Source organism: Frankliniella occidentalis, unplaced genomic scaffold, assembly GCF_000697945.3.
Source record: "Frankliniella occidentalis isolate FOCC.00 unplaced genomic scaffold, Focc_3.1 Scaffold367, whole genome shotgun sequence".
Lineage (NCBI taxonomy): Eukaryota > Metazoa > Arthropoda > Insecta > Thysanoptera > Thripidae > Frankliniella > Frankliniella occidentalis.
Window position 1 is genome coordinate 81,121 of NW_026267490.1, and position 5,939 is coordinate 87,059.

At 35.7% G+C, this 5,939-nt stretch overlaps 1 long non-coding RNA gene across 1 annotated transcript; it reads left to right on the forward strand.

The window, feature by feature from the left end:
• The first annotated feature begins 294 nt into the window (after positions 1 to 294).
• Positions 295 to 4,818, forward strand: LOC127751168 (uncharacterized). The gene is made up of 7 exons (XR_008012008.1): positions 295 to 686; positions 757 to 962; positions 1,105 to 1,278; positions 1,419 to 1,518; positions 1,870 to 1,970; positions 3,613 to 3,786; positions 3,870 to 4,818. It is a non-coding gene; the product is annotated as an uncharacterized LOC127751168 (long non-coding RNA).
• The last annotated feature ends 1,121 nt before the right edge of the window (positions 4,819 to 5,939 follow it).

Here is a 5,939-nt window from a genome sequence, read left to right on the forward strand (position 1 = left end):
GCTGAATATGGCTGAATCAGCAATTGCGAGCTAATCGCGTTTTTACTCAGATGTACCCAGGTAACAGCAATGTGACCTCAGCCCTGCCTCAGTTAACATTTTATCCCGGGTCAATGATGCGTAGTCCTTCACATCATTTTATTGTTACTATTTTGCTTATTTGTAAGTCACACTGCAGTTATTACCACAAAGCTCATATATTTTATTCATATTTTGTGCACACTATCTATATTAAAATTACTTTTGAATTAATTTATCTTATTTTCCCATCTAGGAAAGTGTTTAGTGGGGGAATTGTGCCATTACTGAAATCTGCAGATCTGGAAAGGCAAACTGACTCTTTCATATGTACATGCAGCTTCTTCCACAAGGAATAATGGGAAAGCTAAGGTCTACTTTTCTTAAAAATGAAGTTCCTGGAATAGAATAGACTGAACTTTCATCCAGGATATTAACAGCTGTACTGTAGTTAATTATCTTTATTCCAGATACAATTATGATCACTTATCCATTATTTTTTTATTAATGCTTGCAATGTACTATGTCTCCTTTATAAGATTTAATAAATTGGGGTAAGGATGTTCAACAACATTTGCTGACTTGTGATGTGGCAGTCTTATTTCAAGAATTTCATGGATCACATTCTCACAGCATCTTTTTTGAAAGGGCGGGGGAAGACTTACTAGGTACAGCTTTCAAAATGCTACTGTCATGTAAAAGTTCTTTGCTGTCCTGATCCATTACTTTGTCTTGCAGCCTGTCAGCTCCGTTACTTGTCAACTTTCCCTAGGGGTTTCAAGAATTGTCAGAATGTCAACATCCAACTTGCCTTGCAGTCACATTTCAAAGAAGACAATGAGCTTTATAACTTGCAAGCATTCTGTGGATGGCTATCGTTAACCAAGTGCCTGGACAATGATTACTATAAGAAGCATGTACATGAGTCTGCAAGACAGCCTCAGGTAATAATAGCTCTCCTTAGATCATACTTCTTAATGGAAAAGTGAAGATCCTTTGAGGAAGGCGGAAGACTCTTGGTAATAATGTTACTCCCAAAGTTTTCTAAAAACTATGTTACTAATTAATTGAAATTTCTGTCCTCAGCTTCACTGATATGTGAGCCACACATTTGAGGACTGACTTTGGCTTGGACTTGGAAACATTGTAAATTTGCTGCAACCACCTTTTCAAGTGGCACTCACTAATGCAAATTTACAACTGCTCATAGCACAAGGAGTTCTCTTATAACACACCTAAGTGAATGAGAACTTTACACAGGTATGTGACAAATACATCTAGCTATGAAATTACTGAGGTAAACAACTCTTCATGAATTGTTTTATTTTGCTGTGAGTTGGCATTTCCAAGACATTTGATGGTGTTCCCTCAGCCAACCTGTTTAATTTTCTGCCAAACAGCTGGATCCGTGATGGAAACCAATTACACTCTCTGCAGCTGCTTATTGGTCTCAGTGAAAGCTACTCATCACATACATACTTCTTTTCAAATGGTTGCATTGTAAGTTTGATCTCCTTACATCTCTCTCCAAATTTGCAAAGGTTTCAGTCAAACATCCCCACAGTTTTCCAGATTTCCTGGGACATTATATCCGCTGCCTTTAAGTGTGGTCATTATTAGCAATTTTGGAAGAGTAATATTTTCTGATAAATTTGTTGCTAGAACTGTCTGTTGTACTTTCTCTTCTGACTGCTAAAATGTAAAATCCTACTCCTGTTTTTTTATTTTTGCATTTAGTTCCATTGAGTACTTCTCAGTTGTCCAAAATTCTGAAGCAAATAAGTTAGACTGTTTTACTGGATAACAATTTATATCTGTCAAACTAACTACTTTCACACATTTTGTTTTCAGAAATGCAGTTGAAGCCCATTGAGTACTATGCAAAGAAGATGTTCCACAAGATGTCATGAAGAATTATTAGAAATTGAAGCAACACCCGGTAACATATTCTTGTAAGTTTCACGTGACACCTTGCTCATACACAGTTATCCAAATTTTTATTTTCATGTTGGCAAAGTCTTCAAGAGATTTCCTATGTACTTACTCTTTTTGATTTGTTTGTGCTGAAATTTGCATTGCTCCTCGTTTTGTGATGTGCATTATAGAAGATGGATTAATCTCCTCGTACTTCTAATGGTTTGTTTGCTACTAGAATGGATTGTTCTTCAAGCAATATCAAACTTGTATTGTATTAGATCCAGATCAAGGGTTTTTGTTTTATTGTGGGTGAAAATAGAAGTGCTGCTTCTGATTGGATAGTGACTAAGAGCTAGGCTAATCTTACAACTTGCCATCATTGTGAGTATAACACGACTTGTGTTCTTTGTTCGATTGTGTAACGGTTTGAAGGTTTAATTACCATCGACTGGAAATACACTATTGACTGAGGATACATTTAATGAGACGGTATTCTTCCCTGATTGCTGTGATGGTTTGAAGGCTTCATTGCTTTCGACTGGCAACACACACTCATGGTGAGCGAATATACCTTTCTCTTTTTTGTACTCTGCATTTTGCTAGATTTCTGCCAGCTACAACTAACTCTGTCTTATCACAAATTTTGTTTTATCTCCTTCAGTGTCTAAGTATGCACATGGTAACCAGCCTCACTGATTGAAAACTCAATTTTATAGTCAGTTTAGCTCATATTTTTATATTCTCCTAATCAACCTCATTCTGCCACAGTACCGAACTGGTTCGAGTTGCAAGAGAGTTACTGACTTTGTGTGAGAGTGCCCCAAATCACTGAAAATCCTTCGGGGTAACCGGCGATAGGCACACACACATTGGTTTTTTGGCAACTAGTGACATGCATGTGGGAGACATCTCCTTCTGTGCTTTAAGTTACTAAAAGCCTATAGAACCTCTTATCCTCTTCCTATGCTTACGTTACTGAAAGCCTTTTAGGCAACCAGTGGCAGCATGTTTGAGGTGCTTTACAAAAAATTCAGTTGCTAAATCTCTCTTTGCTTTTAGAGCCTTGTAGGTGAAAGTTGCAGATATGGGGTTGTATACTAATTGTAAATGTAAATTACAATTCTGATCACAGGCGTTTTGTGGTTGTATGCTTTTCCAACTGAGTTTTTGGTCTTTGATTTGAGGCTAGTGTCTTGGCATATTTTCTTCTGAGCAGCTAGTTGGGCTTGGTTTAGAGTTTGAGCTTGAACTCTATTTGTGTTTATTATTATTGTTATCTATTTAACAAAACAGGCCCAAGGAGCATTTGCTAGGTAGTGGGCAGATACGTATATGAAAACCTGCTGACAGAAGTTGTTCGTTATTGCCATCATTTAACTTTCTATTATACAGCTACATTAAAACACTCCTTATAGTATGTGTAGATCCCATCAGTGTAGGAAAGTGTTTGGTGTGTCAGTTGGTCCTTATCACTATTATCTGCACCTCTGTCAGTTGCCAGTGTGTTATGCAGTTTTCCACATGTAAATGTCTAGTTATCAGTATAGAAGGGAAGTTGTTGATTCTCCTATTTATTTCAGTATATCTTTGCAGAATTTCTTTCTACATATATTACTCTGACACTTTATACTTTTCTTCATATTAATCATTGTTTCTGTTTGTTTGCTTTCTTCACAGGTATTGTTGCGTCAGGACTACAATTATTTCGAAATTGAACTGTCCATTTATTAATCCAAAGATGTGAACAAGAGATCTCATGAAACTTGGTTCCCTAGTGTGTGATCTCACACACAACTTGTTGACTCTGCTTTATGAGTTGTGGTTGGATGTGTTTCTGTTGATGGATTGACTGTAAGTTGAAGATATACAAGATTACTATTTGAAGTTATACTTTATTGGACACTTCTTTTACTCTCATTTTCTCTTCCTGATAGGTACCAGTAAGGATATCAACTCGTAACTCATTGGCCAAATGATTACCGTCAATGGAATATTCAAAATTGGATGTGTTTTGACTCAGTATGCACTGCACTTTTGGAGGAACTCTGAAGAAGTTTAAAATCATTTTTTCTAAGTTTGAAATCTAGCCGGATTTAATAATATGATGCAGAGAATAATTGTACATGGATCAAATCAGTTCAATTTCAGATGGATTTGAAGGGAACAATCCTCGTTCCTTACAGCTTCTATGAAATCTTACTACTTATTCATTAGTATGTTTGTTGTGTTGGTATTGTTCCTACTGCGTTCTTACTTCAAGAATATTAACACTCTCTTACTCTCATTGAAGTTGAAAAACAGGTCTTTAGTGTCTTGTACAAAATATCTACTGGACAAATTTGCTTTCCAAACTTGATCCAATATCTGCCATTTTAAGGACAATACATTATGAATTTGGATTGCGACTTTGATGGATGCATGAGGGTAAAACGGTGAATTGTGAATGTGCATGTGCTGTTAGTTTGAAAAATGAAATAAGTGGATCTCTGTTGGCTTGTCGTGGGTGAGCGTCATGCAATCCATATTCATAATGCAGTTTGTAAGGATTCGAAGCATCAGTGATTTTTCAGTATAAGTAATTAACGGTTGCTTTTCAAGCTCTGTCAATTTTTTCATAAAATCATTAATTTCTTACTGTTTCACTTAAGTAAAAACGCAGCTGTTTAAAATTTACATGATGAAAAGGCTTGGAAATGGTTGATTGCCTGAAATCAGTGTCACTGAATTTTAACTTAATTTTCAATGTAATCCCTTGTTTTTGATTCCTCTATTAAAATGTGTGTGTATGATTGGACAAAGAATCAGAATGGGGGCTTTCAAATTTATTGACAGTAATGGCTGTAATAGAGAGCTTTTATCTCCCAAAATGCATTTTTGGTACATTTGTCAATAACATTAGTTTCTGAGCCACTGTAGGTGTTGGGATGGAACCTGAGGGTACATTTCTCAACACAAAGGATGGCTTAACACACTAACAATATCAAAATGCCATGAACTTTACTTTAAAGAGGTCCCAAATGTGATCTTTTATTCTGATAGAATATCTTCCTTTAAAGTTAATACGCAGGATTTCTCCGGAAAAAGTGGTGATAAGAAACTGGTCGATAGCTTCTTTGTTTCAGTTCATCAAGGACTACATCTAGATCAACACAGAAGTTTTACTGAATTTTGAAAAACAAAAATTATCTTTTATTCAGAGTAAAAACATATTTACAAAGTAACTTCTTTCTGCATAATTTTTCAAAATTCAGTAAAACCCCTATGCCAATCTGTAGTCCTTGATGAACTGAAACTTCATCAGGTCACCAAATTTTTCTTACAATTTTTTTTTTTTAAGTTTGTACAATTCCCTGGCGTAAACTTTGTGCATTCAAAACTTTGATAACCCTCTTGAATGTTTTAGTCTATCTGTTGCAAGTGCTGCCGAAGAGCTGGCTGAAGTAATGAAAGTTTTGTTTTATTATATATCACTGAACTAGGCAGTTCTTGTTGCACAACTGCTTTAATGTGCGCATACACACTCCTGACACTGCTCTCACCTAATGGGAGAAAATAAAAGAAGTATGCTGTATTTTAAGAACGTTGTCAACAAGTTATTGAAATAAATGTTTACTTAATCAATCGTCTTGTTTGCTTCCTCTATCCATTGTGCTGAATTCCATTCCTGTTTGCATAGTAAATGTTAAATCTTAGTTTTCGTTCCAGCAGTGTATACATTAAATTTTTATTTCCTGTTTGATAAATGATTAAAAAATAAATAATGTTATCAAGTCTATTATTCATCTTTTTATTTGTGTACCACATAGGGCTTGCCCTTTCTATCCAAAACTTCACAGTATTCTACCAGATTTTAATAATAAATACATCACATCGGAATCAGAGGAGTAACGTCCGTACGTTGTAACTGCGAATTGCAATATATAGCATCGGTTATGTGGCAGGGATCATTTCGTGACACCTTTTCTCTCACGCGGGAAGGATGAGAAATGTGTAGTACTCCGTCT